Source organism: Rosa chinensis, chromosome 1, assembly GCF_002994745.2.
Source record: "Rosa chinensis cultivar Old Blush chromosome 1, RchiOBHm-V2, whole genome shotgun sequence".
NCBI lineage: Eukaryota > Viridiplantae > Streptophyta > Magnoliopsida > Rosales > Rosaceae > Rosa > Rosa chinensis.
In genome coordinates, this window is record NC_037088.1 from 25,673,134 (window position 1) to 25,686,301 (window position 13,168).

The following is a 13,168-nucleotide window of genomic DNA, read 5'->3' on the forward strand; positions in this document are numbered from 1 at the left end:
TTTGACGAATCTGTGAATGTCAAGCAGCTTGAGAGCATATTGTGATCCATTTCAACTTCCACTATCAGATACCCTATCTGCAGCAAAGTGCCGGCACACTTTCTAGTTATCTTCATATACCATCCATTATGAGATACCATTTTATTTAGAGACCAATTGGGGCATTAGTATTATTACCTCGGAAATGCAGCAAACTCTTATCTCTTTCTTTCGCTTCGTCTTCCTGGCTTTCTCATCCAAAGTCCTTGGTGAAAACCAAAACACCTGCAGAGAATTGAAGTATGGGAACATGGCCCAGCTATCAGATTCCCTTTTAGCCTCAAAGGGAGCCACCCAGAAAATTGTGGGTATCCTGGGTTTCTTGTATCCTGCAATGAAAAGCGGGAAACTATTCTTGAGCTGCCAATCCCAGTTAGATTCCCAATCAAAACCATGGACTATAAGAATCAGCAAATCCAGATATATGACCCAGAAAATTGCCTCTTGGTGAAGCTATTGAAAGGTCAATCTCTCCCTTCCAGTACTCAAAAAACCAATTGACTGATATTACCTTATTCAATTGTTCTTCAGCTACTGAAACGGAATCGCCGTACAATATAGATCCAGTCCTGTGCTTGAGTGGCCCTGGCTACGTAATTTATTAGTCTTATTCCATTAGGAACTTTCCCCTTGTGTCTTGAACAAAGATGTATAATTATTCATCAGTTCCATACAGATGGCATGATCCTCAAAATCTATATTTGGAATGGGGGGAACCATATTGTGGACTACTATGGGTAGCATAGGGCAACAAATGTGGATTGAAGAACAATGGCACCAAAAGTACCGAAATTGAATGCCTTCATAGGAAAGGAGGTAAAATAGTAACATATATTTTGCTATATTTGTTATACATTCCAGTCACACTGTACGTTCACATCATGTTCATTCATGTATTGATGAAATGAGAGATGCAAATGTTAGCATATTTGCACAAGAAATGGGATACAAACTTAAACAATTGGTATACGAAGGGATATCAAGATCAGTTAGTTGCATTTTACTTTTGTGAAAGCTATCACTTACAGTTGTTGGCTCCTTAGGATATGATAGCATTTATGTGTCATGTCTTAGTAATAGCTCATAACTCTCATACATAATTGATTTGACAAACATGGTATTCTGATTGTGCTATTATCTTCTACAGGTTCACAGAAAAAGTTAGTCGCAGCAGGTGCGTTGTCTGACAGTGTGACTAGCTTCTTCCTCTGTTTCATGTCGATATTTAGTGGCACTATTGACTGACAGCATAAATTTGCAGGTGCATCCCTGGGTTCATTTGTACTCGTACTACTTGTCGCTGCAGTTTATCGTGTCTACAGTTCTGACACGAAAGAAAAACAGAATCAATTAAAGCTTGAAGTATTTTTTAGAGGATTACAGAGCACTCAAACCAAGCAGATATTCTTATGCAGATATTAAGAGGATTACAAATCAATTCAAGGAAAAATTAGGCCAAGGAGCTTATGGGACTGTTTATAAGGGAAAACTTTCTACTGAATGTTTTGTTGCGGTGAAAGTCCTCAATAGTACTAAGGGCAATGGGGAAGAGTTTGTAAATGAAGTAGGAACAATGGGACATATCCACCATGTCAATGTGGTTCAATTGGTTGGATTCTGCGCGGATGGATTTAGACGAGCTCTTGTTTATGACTTCTTACCTATTGGTTCACTACAAGAATTCTTTCATCAGCAGACAATAACAATTCTTTCCTGGGTTGGGGTAAGTTGCAAGTTATTTCTCTTGGAATAGCAAAAGGAATATCTGCACCAAGGAAGCAATCAACGGATCCTACATTTTGATATCAAACCCCATAATGTTTTGCTAGACCATAACTTCAATGCAAAGATTTCTGATTTTGGTTTGGCCAAGTTACGTTCCAAGGATCAAAGTGTAGTGTCAATGACTACCGCCAGGGGAATGATGGGGTACATTGCACCTGAAGTGTTCTCCAGGAACTTTGGAAATGTGTCCTATAAGTCAGATGTCTATAGCTATGGAATGATACTGCTTGAGATTGTAAGGAGAGAGAACATTGGTTCAACCACAGAGAACACCAATGAAGTTTACTACCCGGCCAGAATGGATCTATAATCTTCTGGAAGAAAAAGATGACCTACCTATCAATGTTGGGAAAGAAAAAGATGCTAAAATTGCAAAGAGACTTGTGATTGTAGGTCTCTGGTGCATTCAACGGCATCCTGCAGATCATCCTTCTATGCAAGGGGTGATTCAGATGTTCGAAGAAGGAGAAAACTTAACCATGCCTCCAAATCCATTTGCCTCTCAGGGTGGAGCAGGATCAAATACAAGTACACCTTCAAGAAATTTAAATCTCCAACTAGAAGTAATTCCTGAGTTAGAATAGTAATATCTATGTTTGGAGACTATATACATACTTATGTATGTTAAGTAGTCAATTATACATACTTATGTATGTTAAGTAGTCAATTGAGTTACCTGTGCATGAGTCCCATAGAAATGTATTCAGCTAGTTCTAAAATTGTCAGTTTAGTTTTCACATTTCAATTTTGGATTCTGAATACACTATATAGCGATCCAATGTACTACTACTTATATGTGTTGCATAAGCAAGCACACGTGCTTTCCTTCAAGATCGAGTATTGATCTTGTCATACACCTGCAGGTGGTCAAGGCTTTCTATATATGCCGAGTTTGTTATTGGCCAGGAGTGCACCCTATGCCACCAGCCTGGTTCTAATTAAAGATTTCACACCCATGGATCAAGTGAGAGTTCGATCAATCCTGTTATGCTCGGGAAAACACCTATCCAAGTTCAATTGCTAAACAATTTGATTTTCCTATTTAAAAGTCAATTCCCATCATCTAGTTTCCCTATGATATTTCAGGGTAACACGTCTTCATAAGAATCAGACGCCTATTCTAATCATGTCTTGTTCGACAGAAAACCAGTAACCGTCCACATCAGTTACACTGTCTCTATTTACCCCCTCCCATAAGTCTGGCAAATAGGTCATTAAAACTCCTTCTGAAGGATCTTGTTGTAGCACTATGCTGTACTCTCCAGCAACCAGACATCATTCACTCTTTTTTTTCTTGTTTTAAACTTGCATCAGCCTCCAATTGCATCAGCCTTTTGTTAAACTTGCATCAGTATTACTTGGGAATTGGAGGTTTGTACTGAATGCAGACCATGCATCATGAAGGCAAAAGAAAAAAGCTTTCACACATAAGTTCAGCCCAGCCCAAGTTCAGATCCAGACATCCAGTTGCAAGTTGTATGAATCATTGCACTCGGAGAAGATAAGATCGAAAAAGATAGTTGGAAGTCATAACACGCTAATAAGACTTGAAGAAGTCTTTGAACGAAATTTCCATGGCATAAATTAGTGAAGTTCAACATAAGTGTTCTGGTGACTGGCAGATGGAATGGAGTAAATTATAAAGGAAATTTGCATTGTGAATTTGACGTTTTGTTTTATCCATCCACACTCCTAATTTTCATAAACGTGTCTCTTATGCCTTTCATGATTCTTCCAAATCGATCGTGGAAAAACTGCAACCACGGGTCCCTAGCTCGATCTGTCACTGACCAAGACTTGTGAATGTTTGACTAATTAAATGTGACCACGGGCATCAAGTATGGACCAATTAAATGTGAATGTTTGACTAAAACCAGAAAGAGAATGGAAGTTTCTGGGTCCGGCAACGACTAGGAAAGAGTCACCCACCGGAACAAATTATGGAAGCTTCAAACTGCAGCTAGCCCCAACACCGCTCCCCAGCTAGCCTCTAGTCCCAACACCGCCCCCCAGCTAGCCTCTAATCGATGTTTCTGCACGTGACTTTTTTGTACCCCAGAATTTGCGAAAAATGCTGACTTCTTTAAACCCACACGTGATGCGACTTTTCATCAAAGATATACCAAACAAAGGATTATTATTTCTTGACTTGGAACAGCAAACAAGCATGTTTGCATCATATATAGATCAACATTGAAGCCCAGAGTCAGTCAGTCAGATCAACATTGCATTATGGTTATTAGTTAATACATGTCCTGTCATGCTAAGCTCGGGGTCAAAGAACACTCATTTAAACCCATTGTCAAACCAAACGTATGTTTCCGTGCTTTGTGCTTGTAAACCAAACTACTGTCTAAATTCAAAAAACTTCTTCTGAGTTTCTTTCTGGACCCTAAACGTCACTTTGAGTCTGTTAGCAAGAAGAAATCAGTGACATTTCATCTTTATGTGACTCAATTCCTACTCATCAAATTGATATTGAAACTCCTAGTTTTAAAATACAACAATCTTTTACAAATTTGCGTCCCTTAGAACTTGTCTTCTGCTTAAATGGGTCTCTCAAGTCTCCAGCTCCATCAGAAGGATTTATTTGTGTAATTTTGGTAAACACAGCTTTATTGGTTTCAATTATCAAAGGCCTCATGAGATCAATGTTAGAATCAAATGGACTTGTCACATTATTATAATGTATATGATGATTAGCTTAATATCAATCTTAGTTTAACATGGATACAAACTGTAAATCAACACTAGTAACTTAATGAAGTAGTGTATCAATTCATTAAAGATAGTAATCCATTGCTTAGTCTACAAGGCTACAAGATTGTGATACATTTCAAGTCAAGATCCTCATCCTAGGACGTAGGGTTCACACCTTTCAAATCCTGGTAAGATAGAAACACTGATTAAACACTATACTCTGGAGATGAAAGGTATAAACTATAATTTTACTGCATTTCACATTTTTCCTGTTTACCCAGAAATCACAAGTTTTTTGCCTACTTGCACCAACAAGTTTGTATTGTGCCCAATTACACAACTCTTTTGGGAAAAAGACCTATAAGGGTAGTCTTTTCTAAACTAGTGCCTAGTATGTCATATGCTGACTTTTGGGTCTAACTCTTGCTTTTTCTTAGGAAAACCTGTTCAGACTCTTAACAAAAACAAATCTAGTCTTCAATGTGCCCAAGTTTTTCACCTAACGGCTCCCTGCCTAGCGGTTACTTTAACATGCGGAATCACTGCTGCTTGTTTCTATCTTAAGCTCAGACAATTTTTCTTCAGAAACAGAAAGTTTTAAGCCTAAAAACATTACAGGAATTAAGACAAAAACATATATTTTAAACATCAAAATAAAACATGAAGACAAGGTGGTGAGCAATCTGAAATTATTTATTCAAATATAATTACAAGCTGATATTTAGAGCCTCATTCTCAGGTAAACGACTAGAAAGCTGTTTAGCTATCCATAAGAATGATTACAGATACTTACTTGAAGAGAAGCACACTGCTCACACCTAGACAGGAAAGAGCACACTGCTACTATAGCTTTCTTATTTCTTGAGAGAAGACTCTTCGACTCAAGTTTTCTAATCTAGAACTTATATGAAATTTTCGAATCTAGAGAGGGTTGAAGGTTTTTCGAATGCCTTACAACTGAAGCTAAAGCTCCTTATATAGGGAGCGGAACTCAAACTGAAATTCAAAACAACAAAATGTTTAGAACAACTTCGTGATTTTTCTGCTTTTGTGAGTGCTCCTGATGATGGAGGTTGATTGGCAAAAGCAGATTCCCTTAGGTGAAATGTTTTTCACCTTGTTCTTTTCTGAAAAGCAAAAGCAGCTTTTGGAAAAATCCAAAGTTGCTTTTCGGTGCTTTCTACACCTGTTGCTTCATATGTTCTCGTCTGTTTCCGAGTTGTGGCCAAGGACAAAGGAGTCGCTGTCCATCCTAGCCATTTTAGTTGTGGTTGCATTTTCCTCTACATCTTTATCTACATACATCTTGTATTGGTTGTCCTTTTCCAGTTTTTCTACCCACCGTAAGCATGCTAGCGTACAGTCTATTTCTTTATTTGCGAGGGATAGGAAAAGGTCACTGCTGATTACGTCAGGATGATCATAAGCTGTGATTATTACTTTTTCTCCTGTTGCCAGGAAAGTATTGCGTGAGTCTTCTTCGATGATCTTTTTGATGTACTCAAGTGACACAGTTTTCATCCATGTGATGCTTGAATTAGGCTGACCATTGTAAGCAACACAGGCGGGCTGAAGATACCTCCTTTGGATGATTCTGACATAATGGTATGGAGATATATATATTAAGTTTCTCCATTTTCCTTCTGAATCCATTCTGGGGGAGTGGGTCTGAACTTCAGTCTCAGCGTGCAGTCATTTTTTCTGATGTTTTTGACTGTGTTGACAATGATGGGGGGCAGGCCTTTAAGATCATCATTTGTTTTGGTCCACAGATTATGGACAAAACCATTTTCAACAAGCCAAAGCTTGTGTTCTTGAGGATGTTCACTCCGAACATTGACTAAGTATCTTCCAACATAAGGTCCAGCAACGATGAAGAGAGTTGGAGGAATACATGCCTCAGAGTTAACTTTTCCAATCAGATTATGAAACTCAAACCAATCTGATTCATTTAGCGCTAAAACAGGAACTTCAGCACTCTCAGAATCTTCTAGATACTGGATTTTTTCTTTCTTAACAGCACTCTGCTGTGTATGACCTTCTTCAAACTGAGGTCTAGTATTTTCATAGAGTTCTTCAGCAAGAGCAAAAAGGGCTGGGAACATGATGCCACTGTTTCTTTCCTGAAAGGCGAATAAGAGGTTATCTAAACTTGCCTTCTGGTGGTATGCTAGCCTCCTGCCGGTTCTGAACACAGGATCAGCAAAGGTTTTTAGTTCATAATTAAAAACATTTATAACTCCGTTCGGAGTTGATTTGCTTTTTGGCAAAGCAACAGCCTTCAACGGTCTTGATGAGCCTTTACCGTCTGCCGTTTGAGACGGGCTAGACAATCCTTTACCCTGGGATTGATCAGTTATGGCTAGTCCTTTTAGTCCTAGCAAGAATCTTTTGAGAATTTTTTCTTTGGGATCCTCAGCAGGTTCATGTTCTTTCCCAATTCTTCTGCTTCTGGGATTACGACCTTCGTCGTCATCTCTTCGGCTGAACATTGCCATTTCTCTGGTTAGAGCGTCTGGAAGATAATTCTTGTTTCCTGCAATTAATTCAACATTATAATCATACTGGTTAAGAAATAATTGCCAATTTGCTAATCTTCCTCTGTCAGCAGCTTTATCAAGTTTAAAGTTTTTGAAATTCTTTACTCTAGCACAATCGGTGTTGACAGTAAATGGTTTTCCAAGAAAAACTGGAGAATTTAAAATTGTTTTCTTGACAGCCAAAATTTCTTTTTCTCCTGTAGGATAATTAATTTCTGCAAGGTTAAATTTGCCATTACAAAATTTACAGATCTTTTCAATGTTAGTTCCTGGAGTTTTTGCCAGAACAACACCGGACCAGTGATTATCACTAGCATCTGTTTGGAGAATGATCTCATCATTTTCCTCTGGTTGTTGAAGAGGAGGGAGGTTTTTGCAGAGATTTTTTATCTGCTTCACAATTTTTTCATCATCTTCTATAAAAGTTCCATTTTCTTTTGGAACTGGTTTTAGAAGATAATATTACTGTTAGTCCTGAGATTTTGGGAATGAAATCCCTTCCATAGTTGATGACTCCTAAGAATCTCTCTAGACTCTTGGCATCAGGAATTCTATCTGGGAATTTCCAGATTTTCTCAAGGATGTGGGGTTGGAGCTTTATTACTCCATTCTTTATGTTTATTCCTAAGAAATCAACTTCATCTAAGATAAAGAAGATTTTCTTTTCTCCTAGGATAATTCCATGCTGAACTATCAGTTTTACAACCTCATAGAGGTGTTTCATATGTTCTTCTCTGTTTTTGGAGAAGACAAGGATGTCATCTATATAGACGACACATAATTCAGCAACATGTTTGAAGATGTCATCCATCTTTTTTTGGAAGATTGAAGGAGCTTGTTTTAGGCCAAAGGGCATTACTAACCATTCATAATGACCTTGTGGTGTTCCGAATGTAGTAAGAGGAACACTATCTGGATGTATCTTGACTTGCCAAAAACCCGACTTTGCATCGAATTTTGAAAAGACTTTAGCTCCTCTGAGCTGGTTGATCAGTACTCTCACCTGGGCAATTTGATAACCGTCTTTAACGGTCTTCTTATTGACATCTCTGTAGTCAATAACCATTCTAGCTTTTCCTCTAAGGTTTTCTGCATGGTTTCTCACGTAGAATGCTGGAGCATGATGAGGGCTAGTAGAAGGTTGAATCAATCTCTTGTTTATGAGATCTTCAATATCCTTTCTGAATTCTTTTTGATCTTCCTCTTTGTACTGAGGAATAGCTTTGATATGACAGATGGCATTCATGTCATTTAATCTTAATTCACAGGCCACTGAGTCTTTTTCCCAAAACTTCTGGGGGTCTACATCGATATTCTGTTCGAGAAGTTTCTTGATTTTGTCAAGAGTGGGAATTTTCTGAGACTCAAGCTTATTATGAAAGTGCTTGAGGTTATGCTCATGGATGAAACTAGCTTCCTCATCTTCACTAGTTTCTTCTTCTTCTTCTTCTTCAGAAGATTCTTCAACAAGTAATTCTTCTTGTTGTTTGATTTGGAGTATCGGTTCAAATTTGGGCTTGCAGGGGTAAGATCACCACTATTCTGTTGTGATCTCTGATACTGAATAGTAAAACCAGGACCTACTACACTTTTTGCTTGTGTAAGTCGGTCTGCCCAGAATACCCGTTCTCCTTTTCTGAAGCCGATTGCTTCTTCATCCTGGATGAATCTTTTTTAGAGAATAAAATCATTTCCCAACAAGAAATTGGATCCTTGGCCTTCAGATTACCAAACATTTAGGATGATAAATGTTTCGCCACCGATGGTGATATGAACATTTTTTGCTACTTTGTTCATTATTAGATGACTTTCGTCAAAAGTGACACCAGTAGCAGTTCTTTTCTTATCTTCTTTCCAGAGTTCCTCTGGAATTGCAAATCTCTTTGCAACTGTAAATCCCGATCCATTATCTACAAAGGCATGTAGATGATATTTTCTATGATCAGGGAAATTTAGCCCAATCTCTATGTAGTTGCTATATCTACTGGTAGAGACGACTTTTGATTGTTGAAGCTCATTTTCTTGAGCTTGTTCCTGAGGTATGAATGGTTTACATTCTTCTGGAACATTTTCTGGTATTTCAACCAGTTCTATGGTTTCATCAATTTTTTCTTCCTTTATTATAGAGGAAGTTGGTTTCAGAGTTTCTTGGAACAAGGGCTTTGCTTCTTTCTCTTTTTGTTTAGAGAAATATTCTTCATATTCTTGTTCAACCAATTGGCTGATAAGGCCATTCTTGGTTTTTCTTCTTGCTTCAGCTATGATGCATTATTTGTGGAAAGTCTTTTTTGACTCTTCACAAAACATAGGGAAACCATTCTTTTCATGACATAGGCAGTAGTCACCAATGAATGTACCGGGGTTCACCTGATAAGAAGACATTATTGCTTCTGTCTTGCTTTCTTCCCAATTTTTGACTTTGAGAATATTCATTTGTCTAGATTCTAAGTGTTCAACTTCAGAATCTATTTCAGAATCAGATGATTCTTCTTCAGACCAGGCAGAGTAAACTGACCTGTCGTCATCTTCTTCATCAGAATAGGCTATTTCGTAGCTTTTCATATTTGCTGTTTCTACTGTGGGCTCATATTCTTCAAATAGATCTTTAGTAGTTCTTTTACCCTTTTCTGGGCATTCATTGGCATAGTGCCCTTCAGCTTTACATAACTAGCATCTGCAAGCTTTCTTGCTTGATTGTTTATTCTGATGGTTAGTATTCTTCTTTTTCTTGAAGAATTTCTTTTTAGGATCTTCATCCTGCTGTTTCTTGAAATCGGAACTTTTCTTGAATTTCCAATCCTTTTGCTTATTACTCTTTCTGAATTTTTTACAGTAATATTTTTCTTTCCTTTTTCTGTGGAACTTGGAGTCATGACATCCCCAGTTGGTCGGCATATCCAGTATTCCATAACAAAAATTTTCAACTCATTTGAGTTGTTTCTTGGCCATCTTAGCTCTAAGATTGGCTTTGCATTGTTCTTTCAGTAATTGCCTGATTCTGTCGGCAATTCCTCCAACTGAAAATCTTTCAATTGGTTTTTCAGCTATGCTTCCTCTCACAGCTGTTCTCCATGGTTCAGGGAGTTTTCTGTGCAATAGATTGACTAGATCAGTATTGTCTGGTTCACCAATTGTACAGTTATATTCTTGAAATTCATTCAAGTATTCTTCAAAATATCTCATGTCACAGATTTTAAGAGCATAGATATTTGATTTGGCCGTTTCTTTAGCCTTCTCACTTAGATTTGAGAGATCTCCACAGAACTGATCATACAGGGGTACTGCAAAATCATAAGGAGATTTTGAGTTTTTGATTTCTTCTAGCCAATCTTTCCCTCTGGCAGTCTCTTTGAAAGACAGATAATACTTTTTTGCTACTCCTGTGAGAGTAGTTTCATAGTACACCTGCAAATCTGGTGCTTCAAATTTTCCAAGAGTAAGAGCAGAGGCCATCATCAGGCTATCTACCCATTGGTCAATGGCTTTTCTTTTATCTAGAGCTTTATTTAGATTTAGCCAGATGCCATAGTTTGTAATCGGAACTCTAGGCATATTGTCCTCTGGGACAAATCTTTAGGAATTTCTTTCCTCTTTTCTACCCGTGGGGGCTTTCTGCAGGGAGTTTCAGTTTCCCTTTTTCTCTAATAATGAAAGTTTTGGAGCTTTCTCCTTCTTCCATTTCAATATCTTGATATGGAAAGACTTTTCTTGTCTTTCTGATTTTGAAAATTTTCATTTCTTCGATTAGTTTTTCTAATCGTTCAGGATTTTCGCAAGATTCTGCTTCATCATAAAGTTCATAGAGCTTTTCTGCTCTAAGCATATTAACTGGTCTGTTTAGAACAACTTCTAGTTCTTCTTCAGTGATAGACTCTGATGGTTCTTCAGAGTTTTTAGTACCACTAACACTAGCTTCTCTAGTGCTGTAGCTTCTTCTAAGAGAACTTTTGTTTATCCTGATATTTTCAGGACAGATGTCACTTTTTCTGTGATCGTCAAATTTCAGACTAATTTCTCTAGTCTTTCTACTTTCATATATTGCCGCTTTGGCATTTTCCGGTGGCTTTTTTGGACCGGATAATTTCCATTCAATAGGGAACGTTGCTTCATTCCAAATAACCTTGTGAATCTATTGTGAATGGTTCTTCTGGCTGGTGAGGAATCCAGTAGTAAGACCTGGAATGTTTTATATCCGTGTCTTGGGTTCTACTATACTACTCATCAGTTTATAGTATATTCTGTATACTATTGCGAGTTCTTGCATATCTTTTTTCATTGATATGCCATCTGTCTTGACTCTCAATCTTAGACAGTGAGCTGCATCTTTCAAGCTGGTTGAGAAGTTTGGGAAGCAGTTGAAATACGCCACTTGATGACATAAAGATGCTTCAAGGGTTCCCAACAAACTGGCTTGAAAGTCTGTTATTCTATTGTCACATAGAACAGAACAGTTTATTCCTTCTCGGGCAAGTAGTTTTATGCCTACTTGGACTGCTCCAATATGCATAAACTAATAATTTTTTGCTCTTGCTCGGGAAACTTCTTCAGGAGTGATCATCAAGAGATATGTTTCTCCTGTTGTAGAAGGGGTTGTAAATTCTGATAATTTGAAATGGTGGCTATCCAGCAGATCAATTTTCCCCTTTTGTAGATTTGTTTAAAATCTAACTTTGGAATTGCGGAGTTTTTTACCTCCTGTTCAATTTCGTTAAATTCAAATTCTTCAGCATTTAGGAATTGTACTCCTTTCTTTTTTCCGAATATGCTCATCATTTTGATATCTCTTTTTTTTTTTTTCGGGTTTTCATACCGGATACTAGTTTGACTAGTTGATGGTTCCAGAAAAATCATGTTAGGAACAAGATTCTTATCTGGTTTTTCTAATGGTTTGAACCCATTATCCTTCTTTGTTTTTACTGTAGGCACTTTTTTGTCCTTCAGTATATTTTTCATAGAATCCAGCGTTTTTTGTTGTTCATTGATTTTTCTACTAACATCTGTTAGCTTTTCTTCTTCCGGTTTTGGAAGTTCCTTGATATAATCTATTTTGTTTTCCAATTTTTTCAATTGAGAGATTATATCTGGTATTTTTTCTAGATGATTTTGACATCTAGATACTTCTTGTATCAGACTATGATATTTCTCATCAGAGGAGTTTAGTAGAGAATTCAACTTCTCTAATAGCAATTCTGACATTGTCCCCATAGTGGGATTCCCCTTTTGAGCTCTTTGCAAGCTCTGATACCAGTGATTTGCGGATCTAACCAATGCTCAAATAATCAAGAGGTTTTTGTTCCTCTTTTAGAACATAAAGAAGATTGTTGATGTTGTCTTCAATCTTTTAAATATATTTTTGTACTAGGAAAATTCGATCCCAGTATTCTGGAGTTGTTCTACTGAGTTTTTCTCTGTAGACTTTAGCTTTTCTTAACTTTTCCTGTTCTTCTGTCAGCTATTTGCTAGTTGTGCGGCAAATAGCAATCAATTCTAATCTATCTTTGACTGTAATTATGAATAGTAAATACTAGCTTATTTACCTTCGAATATAGAGAATGAATTTTACCTACAATTATAATCTAAACAAATAACTTCAAAATGGGCCCACTACGCTTTATCAATTGTAAAATAATAAAATATGAATGAGAGAGGTACTTAGTGGGATGAATAGTAAATGATTTTTTGGAAAGTAGTGGAAAAGGTGAAAAGATTTGTGTGAGTAAAAAGAAAAATAAATTGGTGGGGTGTATGAGAAGTATATTGATGGATTTGGGGTTTATGAGAATTTCCCCTTAAAGATAAGCCTAAACGACCACTCTGCACCTTTTTTTTTTTAGGGTTATTATCACAAATGGTACCTGAACTTATCCTTTATTTTATCGATGGTACCTGAACTTCAATTTTGACCACAATAAGTACCTGAACTTTTCGATTTCATTTTAAATGGTACCTAAGGCCACATTCGGTCACTATTTCGGCCAAATCTAAGAAAACAAAAAACACAAAAACAATTTCAAGGCAAGTCTATTACCAAATCATCACTATATATGATTGCAACCCTCGAAATCATCAAAAATCATCACTATGATGGCCTCCCATGCCGTTTT

At 37.2% G+C, this 13,168-nt stretch overlaps 2 pseudogenes; one reads left to right on the forward strand and one right to left on the reverse strand.

The window, feature by feature from the left end:
- Positions 1-13,168, reverse strand: part of LOC112191422 — a 78,981-nt pseudogene that overhangs the window by 44,092 nt on the left and 21,721 nt on the right.
- LOC112191412 lies at positions 290-2,905 on the forward strand (annotated as a pseudogene).